The sequence below is a fragment of the Phalacrocorax carbo genome, chromosome 16 (assembly GCF_963921805.1).
Source record: "Phalacrocorax carbo chromosome 16, bPhaCar2.1, whole genome shotgun sequence".
NCBI classification, from domain to species: domain Eukaryota; kingdom Metazoa; phylum Chordata; class Aves; order Suliformes; family Phalacrocoracidae; genus Phalacrocorax; species Phalacrocorax carbo.
In genome coordinates, this window is record NC_087528.1 from 1,551,992 (window position 1) to 1,564,468 (window position 12,477).

General features: G+C 45.0%; 1 protein-coding gene across 2 annotated transcripts in view; it reads right to left on the reverse strand.

The window, feature by feature from the left end:
* The window catches only part of SAP30BP (SAP30 binding protein), a 31,348-nt gene that overhangs the window by 14,749 nt on the left and 4,122 nt on the right, over window positions 1–12,477 (reverse strand). The gene's annotated exons all lie outside the window — the stretch shown is intronic.

Here is a 12,477-nt window from a genome sequence, read left to right on the forward strand (position 1 = left end):
CTACACAGGGCCAGCAGGATGCATTCCCAGAGCAACACAAAAGCAGCTGAAACGCTCCCAGGGCCAGCGGCAGAGCAGCCCCTGATGGGCCTCTCTGTAGACACCCAGGGCTCCGCAGGGTCCCGGGCTGCAGAGGTTTGCTGTGGTGCCAGAATTCACTTCTGTAGTTGTGCCATTCAGGGCTTCAGCTGATGATCCTGCTACCAACCAAAACCAGGCAGCATGGCGGCGATGCAGACCCTGTGCTCCCATTTTGGAAGAACGCTGCCACTGTCAATTCTCTCTTGGCCGCTACTTTCCAAGAGCAACGTAGCCAATCTGCTCTACCAGAAACTCAAGGGCAACCTCGCTGCCATGCAGTGCACTGTTTGGAGATCTTTTCAATGCACCTAATCCCTCCTTAGCTATAAAAACTAAGGCCGCTTCAGTTGTGGGAGCACAGCAGATGTTTGCACCAGAGCCTGCCGAGCAGGGATGTCGGGTAGGATGAGACACGCTTCAATGCGCTTTCACCGTATTGAGACCAATGTTCAAATATTTTGGTGCTTCTGAGAGACCCCAGGAGAGTCACAAGTGATATCAAGTTCAGCACAAATAGTTTCTGAAACAGTATCAGCTGTATCCCGACATTGCCCTCTCCCCCCGCCCGCCTCCCAAAGGCCTTTTGTGACTCACTGGACTGTGCGTCCGAAATTCCTCAGTGCCTCCGAACACTGAAGCTATTCATTCAACCTGACACAGACATAATGCTGCCTCCTCGCTGCTTAGTAACCACTCTCTAAACCCCCTCCTTTACTCTGTTCCCAATCAGGTGAGAGATGCGTAAGTTGAGGAGAAATCAGCAAGGTCGCCGAGCCAGACCTGGGAACAGGCTGTGCCAAATTCACTGTGAAAACCCACCAATTTCCAGAGAAGCCAAAGACCTCTGGAAGGAGAAAAACAAATTCTTTGTGTGGCACTAACTGCTACAGGGCACTTTTTATAGCCATGCATAAAAGAAAAAAAAAAAACACCCCACTGTTTCTCCGTAAGTACACTCAGACCATAAAAAGACAAGGCTAAAGCTATTTTCAAAAAAAAAATAGAAGTACACAAAGGAGCACACATCTACGCATCTTCTTGCTGGCCAGCTGGCGAGGCCCCAGGCCCCTTTGTGAGATGAGCTGTGTGTAACAGCTCCAACCCCTCTACATTGATGCATTAATGCCTCTTCTCCCAGGGTCTTCAGAAAGAACAGCACAAGCAGAAAAAAATTAACACAGAAGCATGACATTTCAAAGCAGAAAACTTATGCCAAGAGAAAGAGCCCTCTTTGGCGAGAGCACTGGACAGGAATCCGGGGAATCTAGGCTGTTCTCCACAAACGTACACGGACACGGCATTAATGTGGTGAGCCTCAACCGCACCGACACGGCACGAAGATGGCGAGCATCGGTTTGCCACCAGGGAGGTGGGGGCAATTCTGCGGTAACAAATTGTGAGGACAAATTCATGTCAGCATGCTAACACTGCACGCGGGCTGGAGAAGCTACAGATACAAGGGAAACCTATGTCCAGGCAGCATACAGTGACTCATTAGGCAGTAAACCATGCGGTCAGAAGGCTGCTTTATTCCCTTTAGGGGGAGAACTTGCTAGATATGTAATTAAAAGTATTTCTCGCCTTGGTTTGAGACAACAAGCAAATGTTCGCTGAGGTGAAAGGAGGGTACTGCTTTTTTTCCGCCCTTGCCTGAATTACATCCTGCACTCTTACCTTTTGAAAGTTTTAAGTTGATTGAGAGGGAAGAGGAAGAGATGAGCTACGTCCCTGAGCACTTATTGATCCTTCCTCTTACCCAACACTGTATTTATTATTCCATTATCCTTCCCATCTTCTGCCCTCTTGTCCTCTCACCATCCAAGAACACAAAGGCAAGAGAAAAAAGTTCCCCCAAATGACCAATACTGCAAGCAGGCACTTAATCAACCCAGTGGCACAGTCAAATTCAGGTGCTTTAGACACACACTGTATGCCCTCAAGTAGGCTGCCCTCTTCTTTGGCCAGTTAACAGGGTTGCAAGGTTATTTGCTGTATTTCTGCAGTTTTCAGGAGCCCGTTTCCAAGTTTCCTGTAGCTGTTTGGAGCCAGCTCCAAGCGTAAGCACACAATTCCCAGGAAACAGAAACCGATATTCTGAGAGATAATTTGATAGCTGAAACCTCTCCTGTTATGTACTAGTATCATCAGTAAGTTTGCTTACCAGAAGTAAGTTTGTTCTTTAATTTGTATCCTTTGGCCCTAGAGGTAAAGCACAAGTCTGCTCTGTTTGTAACAGGCTCAATAAAGCCAGTCCTATCCATCCGCCACTGTGTATTTACCTGGCCTGATCACCCACACCCGTTTCACCACAGCCGCTCCAGCAAGTCTGGTCTCCACATCCTCAGGCCGTAGCCAAGATATCAGAAACCCTAGAGCTACACCAAGCAAAAGAAAACAAGCTCACTAACATATTATAGGCACACCTCACTGCCCAGAGGATATAGATTTTGCTTACTGATGAATTACTGCGTACCTACACCCACCGCTCTGTCATTAACAAGCTGAAGACATCAACACAGCTTTTCATTAAGCCAGGCTACTTTCAAGCCTCTTAAATGCCTTCAGAAAACAAAGGGATGACCGACTCCTCCTACAGTGCTTGTTCATATTGGCTCAGTTTACTAACACCATGGCGAGGCAAGCAGCAACAACTTGACTGAAGACATACAGTTTGGCAGATGCAAGATTTAGGAATCTCGTTCAAACCTCAGTAGATACTCAGAAGATCCAGGGACAGTCTAAAAGACCTTCAGTGCAATAATCACCCAACAAGAACTGTCCTACGCTCTCTTAAGGTAGTTTAAGTCTGGGACACATGCTGAATGCAATGAACTGATTAGAAAAGACAGCATTAAAAAAGAAAAAACAACCACCAAACAAAAAAACCCCAAACCCAGAGACCAAAACCCCACCATATTTTTTGCAGATCTAATCCAATATAACGTTGAATGAGGCAGAGAATCTCTAAGTACCGAGGTACAACAAATACTACATGGTTGCTATCTTTTCATTGTGAAATGGAAGAAATATTTACACACGGACAAGAGATCTCTACAGGAATTCAAACACATTTAATCAATGGAAAATTTGCAAGACAACTGAATTTTAAGTCGAGAATTTTCTGAAATCCATTCAGGGCAAGGTGATCCTTTTGTAGATTACAACATCATCAATACCCCCCATGCTATGTATCAGTATTTCACACAAACAGCACAAAATAAGCAGGTGAGCAGTTCCAAGCAGAGGGGATTTTGTGTCAAATCTGTTTATCTATGAAAGCTATTAGAGCCTCCAAGTATCCCAGAGCTACAGGCATCGTTTGTTGGGATCATTTCCATTCGGACCCTGATCACTGGAAAATAACCACATCAAGACTTCACTAGCTGCACCTTCCAGAACTGCCCAGGTTTCACAAGCCCGACCTCTGAAAGGCTCTACGGGAGCACCTCTGGGTTTACTTTTGCAGCCAGTCTCTCGCTACTTGCACGGTCAGCCTGGACACATCAGTTATGCTGAAAATTCTCTCTACCATCATGGAAATGCAAAACTCGGGCAGAAAAAGTGTCCTGTATTAATTCATTTTCTCCAGCCATTAAATCCCATCTAGTATTACATGATGGCCTCTAAGAGTGGTTAGACTGAGTTAAAAAAAAAAAAAGCAGTACTGTACTCTATTCCTCTCATGCACTTGGCAAGTTGACTTTCTGGCTGCTATCTGCTTTGCAGCCTAGATCTCACAAGATCAACTGTTTAAGAGCCTAAAGCCAGACGGCCTTGCTCCAACAGACCCACTGAAAGGAGTCAAGGGATGCCGTGGTGGTTCATAGCCAAGTTGGAAGAGGACTGAAAGACAGCAAGACAAGCAGGAGGCAGACTCCTTTCCCCTGATCCAGACACTAACAAAGAGCAGCCTCTGAAAAGCACAAACTGCTACAGGCAAACACAAAGTCTTAAAAAGCAACAAGGAAGAAAAAAACCAAGCTTTTGAACATCTGACTGGACACTAACATAAGTCACAATTTCTGTGCCTCTAAGAGCACAGCTCACCGATAGCAGAACACTTATTCTATCACTATTCCCGTGTGCATTCAGGAAAATTATTTCCATTTTTTCTACCTCCTTCAAGCCCTGGGCAAGACAACGCTTGATAGTTCAGTTTTCATGTACCATAATCAGTTAAAGAAGAGCAAGCCGAAGGGGGTGCGTGTGTGTGTTTGCGTACAGGCATAAGGAACGCACTGCATTTTGGCTTAAGATTTCACCTTGCTGGGATGAAATATAGACCATCTTTTCAGTCGTAGAGTGTTTCCATTCAGTTACATAAAACACAGTCTCTGCTCAGGTTCCATGGAAAATAAAAACAACCAAACACAATTCTTGGTGTGGAACAGAGATTAAAGGAAGGAAGCAAAAACAATATGAATCCGAGACTGATGAATTCAAGTTTGGAAAGGCTTGCCCAGAACAGCTTTATTTAATGGAAAGAATGGACTGACTTACAATAATGCTCGCTAAATCCTTCCTGAAACAAGATCTATAAATCCACTACAAAGCCCACATCGAACATAACTGTTGGCTTTAACTGTTGCCAAAAGGTATAATAAATTCAACCATCAATTTCTTGCAGAATGGCTGCACGGGTTAGCGCAGGTGTACTTCAACCTACACGAAGGAACGGTAGAACAGGGAGGCAGAAGAGATACAAAACCAGAAACTGATTGCTTTAAATAAGATGCAGGTTGTTGGAAGCAGAGGTTGATGCCAGATTTGTCGCCACTCAACTGTGTTCCCAGACTCGCAGCCAATTTAGCCCTACAGCTTCATTTTTCCACTGACCTCCAGTTAGTATTAAAAAAAAAAAAGTGGCTAGGAAGCTTCCACAGCACCCCTCGACAACACTTGCTTTTTTTTTTTCCTCAGAGAACACTCCTGCATTGCAGAATTTCTTCTCTTCCCCCAACTACTTCACCTGATTGCTTGCACATCAGGAAATTTAACACCGATTTAAACTGACAGCCACAAAACATGTAGGCGAGTCACATTGTTGTCATGCTAGAGGATTAGTTGGAAGATATTAATGCAGAGAATTTTTCCATGCAGCCCTTCCACTAGTAGCCAGCAGACCTGCTGCTGCAATAGTTGTTACAGTGGATTTCCCTCATCCGAGCAAGTGCCAGCAACAAGTTTTTGTAATTTCTCCTCCTCTCTACAATTCAGACTATCACCCACACTCCTAACAGACCAACAGCCTCATCTGGCTGAGCACGACGGAAAGAAATTCTATAACTTAGCATAGTCAGAAGAGTTATCTAGGCTGACAGCGATGATGGCCTCGCCCGAGCAAGCGGGTGAAAAGTTTATTCTCCAAAGACCTCTCCAAACCCTGGCTCATCTGCCTTTTTTATTTGGGGGGCCTTTTTTTTCTTTCTTTTTTCAGGAAAATGCTAGCAATTATGTTCTTGCTTTTCTACAAACATCAGAAGCGCTTATGGGAAGAGAACACCAGAAACTTCTCATTTAATACTGAAAGTGCCCAACAAGAACTATTTCATTTCTTGCTCACCAGATCTGCCTGCCGTTGGTGTGCCGCCGGGCTGAGGGCAGCAAACAGAGTGCGTGTCAAGGGTATTCAGAGTCTGAGGAACAGAAATACAGTGCTTTTATTCCTCCTTCCCCACCTTTTTTTTTTTTCTTGTGTTGTGAGAGAGGAGAATCCCAAGAGAAAGCTTGAAACAAGCCCATTTCCTACAGCCACATCCTGTTTGCCAGCTCCGATACATAACGCCAGGCAAAGTGCCCAGTACAGGATAAGAAATTTAACCAAGAAAAAAACATAGGGACCATGATCTAGATACTAAGAGAAGCACAGCAGCTCAGAAATAAGCCACCTATAGGAAAAAACTGATCCAGCCAACCTTCAGTGACCCTTATGTACAGTCTGTACAAGCCTACCTATTTTGAGATGCTATTGTCACAGAGGGAAGGAAGAAAAGTCAGGAAAGAGTCAACTCCCGAGACATTCCTGGAGCATCTTATCAAAACAAAGAATGTGTATAGCTGACACAGCCTTTTCATTTTTGAAGCTAAATTAAGTCTAAAAATCCATCTTCATTTTAATTTAATTAAAAAAACCACTGAAAAATCCCAACCAAAATCTGGCAAAACATTTCTGTGAGAAAATGCTCTAGAAGGAAAGCATTCATAGCATAAAAGCCCTTAAAAAGCTTCTCTGAAACTTGATTCCGTTCACCTGACATATGCTATCTCAATATTTGACAAAGATTATTTGTTAGAGGTAGTTTCCAGTCAAGGAACTGTGTGCCAGGACTCTCGCTTTCCAAGTGAAGGCACAGTTAATAACATCTGCCTCACGACAGCACCCTGCTCCCAAAGCTACCTGCTTCCGCTGGCTGCCTCCTCTCCCCCCGGGCTGCTAGGGGCCCCCCAAGCTTCGCATTTACAGATCACCCCGGGCACGTGCTTCACAAGACCACAGAGTACAGCCTCTCCACAGCACAGATGCCAACCAGGGCGCAGTGGTGTAAGCGCGAAACAGGCTGCACGGAGGACTGCCCAGCCGCGGGAGCACACCAGCGGCTAACGGCCGCCGCGCTCCGAGGGCGGCCAGCGGCTCAGCTCCCAGCAGTCGTCGCCCCCCGAAGCCACCACGGTCTGCAGAGACATGCCTTGCTCTGCAGAGCCCATAAATTCCGCTCTCAAGTCACTTTTGCGGCCTACAGTGAAGCAGGAATTAAGAGGTGAAATATCAGCACCACATGACAGAGCTTGAGGTGTCAAGCTGCTTTGATGACTTTTTTTTACAGACTGTTGCAGTTCAGAATCAAGTAGAAGGCAAAGCTGGGCTGTGAGAAATCCTAAGCCTCACAGCAGCAAAGGAAAGGCTCAGGAGAGCTGACAAAATTAACTTCTTGCACAAGCTTTCTTCCCCGGTATATAGTGCTAGAAATTCCCCTTCATGGTTTGGAGTAGAGGCAAAGTGTAAAAGTGAGTATTCTCACTGGGATATTGCTCCTCCATGAATGGATCCCACGGGGTTTTTGGTCCTTCTGTACCCAGAACGGGGAAGCTGGAAGAATCTATTTTCAGCTATTTGTTAGTATTTGAGGCAATCCTCCATCTGTGCTGACTGTTCAGACTCTCACTCTGACACGCACCAACATGCAAATTCATAACCGCCTATTTCAGCACAGCAGACAGAAATAATTGCAACAACAGAACTGGACTTGAAGAGCTTAGACCTTTATCAGGTGAAATATGCAAGGGGAAGCAGCTCCAGAAAGGACTTTTCTTCAAGTTTAAAACAAATAGAAAAAGCTTGGCTCCCCCTTTGGAGAAAGGCAAGCCACACCTGTGTCAATAATCTGTGGTATTTAGTACTGCAGGGAGCGAAGAGTCTGCCGCAGCATGTATGCCTGGCGGGGAGGAAGGAACAAGCATGTCCGTGGACATGCCTCATCTTCCAAACAGCTCAAGAGCTGGACTGAAGCCAGCAGCTCTGAAGCAGGTAAGCCAGTTTCAGAGACCAACAACGCTGCGATCCATCTCCCTTGCAGGCAGCCAGGGCTGGAGACACAGGAGTACACGGGGCAAGGGGCAACGTAATCAAAGATGCCCAATGCTATTTTGTTTCTTGTATGCAAAACTGTTTAACCACTGCTGATACGCTCTGGCAATAACTAAGGTCAACAACCCTGTTTCACAACAGGAAACAGATAACAGCTCTTCCAGCGTTTGAGCACTGACTGTGATAGTGCAGAGAACAGCATTAGAAGCTGAGCTAACTCTGCTGCCCCTAAAGGCTTTCTGCATGTAATGCTGACTGCTAAACTGCCAAACTCTCAGGTTCCCTCGACAGAGCGCTGGAAAACAGCATGCCAAACCTAAAACGAGGGAAAAATATGTAGAGTTGGACACACAGACACTATTTTACACGATCATATTAACAGGAAGCTGGAACACAGAAAAAGATTCATCTGAGACTGCAAGTGCTTATCACTGGCACCTTCGGGCTGTGCTCACAGGCAAAGGAATGAGTGGGAAACAAACCACTGGAGATCTAACCTTAACCCTGGAAACGCTTTGGAAGTGTTTACAGAGAGGTACAGAGCACAGCCATGCGTAGCCATTTTTAAATACAGCTGCTCTTTTGCCAGTTCTGCCCATCGGAGGCCAGTACTTGCTCAGAGAGCATCAAAAAGCCAAGGGGGGGCCAGAAAAAAAACATAATGAATTTTTTTTTTATTTCTGATGAGACATTGGGAGTGCTTTTCTGCAACACACTTACAAACCAGTTATATCCTACCAGATCCAGCCACTGCAAGGAGACTAATACACAGCCACTTCAGCCGTCGCTGTGTGCACTGGTTTTGGGTGGAACAGCAGCTTTAGTGTGTGTCCCTCAGTTCTATGACCTTTAACATTTTAAGTAGAATTTTTAAGGCTACCTCGCAACAACCAAAAGCATCAAGGGCTGGTATTTCCCAAGCAACCTTCATAATTTGCCACCGCCAAAGTAAAAGATTCAAATTGTTTTCTAAAGCTTACCAATACCAGCTTTGTACAGCTTGCTGGGTAATACCCAAACAGAGCACAGTGCTTTAATGATACAGCTTTTCCCAAACACTCTTCTTCCCCTTCTTCAGAGCAACACAGTTATACTTGAGGTGAGAGTTACTGAGCAGGTTCAGGCATCTTTTGAGAATCTGGCTTCATGAATGTATCTCAAATTTAGAAAAATTCATACACCTTATCAAAATAAGAGTTAATTACAGGGATTACATTACTTGACACACCTATTTACTGGTTCTTTGCTTTTACTTTAAATCAAGAGAAGTTTGGTGTTTAAACAAACATATTAACAGGCAGGCAAGATAAAAACCCATTGCAATCAAAAGCCTTTACCTAAGTATTAGTACACACCTACGGGTCATAACAAAATTACAGGTATGCTGGACCAATAAAAGCTAAACATAATAAAGCGTTGATGATTATCAAGAGGCAGTACTTGGACACGCTTAGAAAGAGAGTGTTCCCCTGAAAATCTGACAGCCTTCTGCTGGGTCCCGGTTTGGCTGCCCCTCCATACAATGCCACAAGGATGCAGAGGGGACCCTTAAAGCAAAACCAGAAAAGGAAAACATCAAAGTAGCCACCTGCTTTGAAAAACTGTTACCCTGTTTCAGGCATTCACTGGCCGAGGGAGCGGCAATATTTATCAGCTTTCCTGCACCAGCTAGTCCTGATACCACAATCAAGGCTCAGCAGTTAATGATTTCCCGCTGTGAAAACTCCAGTGAGCCAAACTGCAGGGCTGGGCTCTGTCCTTGATCAAGGCTTGCAACCGGTTATTCATCCAGCCCTGCAATATGAAGTACAGAACCTCTCAGGTGAGACTTGGAGTACAAGGTCAATATTTTCATTTAAGGTTCATTTTCCTTCTTCCTGCAAGGCTGGCCCATTTACTGAGCTCTGACGGCTTGTATCTCGTTACTGCATCAAGGCTGTAACCTTAGCCAGCTGCTGGCAAGAGCCCAAGCAACCTGCATTCACTGCACAGCCTGTTAACCCTCATCATTCCAAACCAACACCAGCAAAACACCAAATTTCACACCCATTTCCATGACGTCCTTTGTTTTGTACCCACAGCTCTATTTCCATTATCAGAGGAAAAAGACATAAAGAACCTGCCCAGGCTGTGGGATTCCATCTTTAACGCCACGCCTCTGCCAACAGCTTCTGTTGACCATTTCTTTTCCCTCCTAAGCAGAAGGCTTTGTTTCTGAAGTGCTTTTAAGACAGTTGCTCGTTTACAATCGGTGACTGTTCACTTAAAACCAGGGACCCCTGAAGTGGTTTTGGTCACTAACAAATACGTCCTGCTCCAGAGCCTGAGCACATCCCCCCAGAGCGAGATTTGGAAGAGCTATTAGCTTTACCTAGATTTGAATCTCCCATTTCCCATGAGTCCCTGATGCACTTCAAAATGCAGTTACAGGATGCAAGGTGTGTCACTATGCTAAAGATGAGAATCCTGCTTTCTGCTGCAAGCACACAGTGCTTGGGCCTGGTCACGGGTGCTCAGTAACAGAGGGAATCCTATGGGCCAGAAGCCTGCTCTGGAAGAACGCTTTCAGGTGATTGATCAACCAGGGCATACTCCCTGGAATCAAGACAAAATCCTGAGATAAATATAAACACCAAAGGGTGGGGGGAAAAACCATCTCCCCTTTGGGGCTATTTGAGGCACGCTCCAAATTCCACTCTCCCCACCAGTTTACCAGATGGTTTTTACATCATTCCCCACTTTCAGTCTCCTCAGTCTATACCCACAACTGACACTGACTGAGCCTTCTGGAGGTTTTGTGCCTGGTGCTACCCAAGCACAGAACAAGGCCAAATCACAGAACACACCAGCAGCAAGGGAACTCCTTCTCCACACAACCTGGCTCAGGTGTCCTGGCCAATTATTTAAGACATAATTCAAAGCAGATCGTTCACCATATGTACAAAGAGGCAAACACTTAAATGCTGAATGTATGCTCAGGGCTTGAAAAGACTATGGTTAACTGATGAATTGCAATGGTTTTACATCATTCGTGTGTTCTAAAGGATTTACCTTCTGTGTACAGTCAGTTTCAGACCCTTGAAAAGCTCCAGCCATATATAAAGAGCCCGTGATGTCTATTTAAACATGTTTCCAGGTCTGTAATATCTTACAATGAAACTGATAGAGCAAGAACAGCTACAGCACTCAGCTGGGACAAAACAAAATGAAAGTTATCCAAAAGCGTCAGCAAGTTATGATCAAGTGCCTCGATTTTTGCCACACCTTGGATTTACAGTAACTACAGCTCTTACTCACTAGTTGTCACAGATATTGCGAGCTCAAAGCAATGAGGGAGAATGAGGAGAACACTGCCACTCGGTGGAAGAGAGGGATAGGAAACATTTGCAACTGCTCCAAGTAAAACTACTTTTACAATGATGTTCCATCTCCCCCCAGTCCCGAGTGAATTTCTTAACAGCATGGCTAGTGCAGCTCCGCCAGAGCCCCAGAGAACGCCGTACGGCGGCGTGCCTGCTCTCTTACCAGCACAGCACTGGGCGGCCTTGAAGTCTGCTGTGTAGCAAAGGAGTGCTTCTACCCCTCCCCTGAGCGCCAGCTGGCCATTTAGCTAGAATTCCAAAAAACCCTAAAAGCCAGAGGAGGCTATTCCCTTCTTCACTTTTGGATGAAGATATCTAGTAAGGATGACATGGAAGTCTGAAACTGCTGACGTTCAGATTTGCCTCCCTGCTATTCTTCTCCTTGCCTTTCATGCCACGCTAGGATAGCAGGAATTATATTTTACTTTTTTTTTTTAAAGTTTCATTTACATTTTCAGTTCTTGCAGAATTCCTACTGCAGAGTGTCCCCAAAATACCAAACGAAGCCAACACTGCTCCATGGCCACGTGTAGCTCTTCAGAAGGGCAAAATGCCCCGGGCAGTAGCACATAGAACTCACTGAAGTCAAGAGGTTTTTTCAACAAGCCAACGTGAAACATCAGCAACACATTAAAGCAGCAGCCACACAATTCAGTGGTAAGATTTCTGTGAAGTGTCATTACTCAGACAAGAGCTAGCACAGCCTGATTTTGTTCCTTGTCTCTTTGCGAGTTCTTTTCTCCATCACCCTGAAGTCCTGGAGCCCCTTCAGAGGAGACAGGAGTGCATACAATAGCAACAGGGCCCTACTACAGAGGCTGTGGTGACGTACACCAAACTTCTCTTTTAAGGAAAACCCACCTATTCTTCCTTCACAGTACACATCTTGCTGGCATGCTCACCAGCCACAATGGCAAAAATTTGGAAGTAGAAAAAGAATAAAAGTAAGAGATTACCTTTTCCTCTCTTCCAAAAAAAAAAAAGGAAGAGCTTTTTTTATTTTTCTTGCAACAAGGAAAAGTGAGAATACATTCCATTTCCAAGTGCATCCTACCTGTATGCCAAAGGCATCAATGATATTTCACACACCGATGCAAGGGACTTTACTAGCTGCAGTCCAGCTGCCAAGCTTTTCAACTGTGTATCACTATAAACCCATAAAGAAGATGCTGCTATAAAACTAATTTAAGCAGAATAGGTGAACACATTCATTTGCCTTCATCTTGTCCTGTCAAAGCCCTATGCTAATTCAAATGCTCTGCAGAATTTCAGTTTGCAGCACAGTCCTCTGGTTTCCTTAGCAGAGCCTAGAGGCTGCCTGCATCCTTGGTGGAGCTACTGGATAGAACAGAGGCCCTAGCAATTGTTGTTTGCTCTGTACCCCACAAAATTGCTCATATTGCATGGGCGACTAAACTAGCATGAAAATTTTAGCACAGTTCTCTAAAA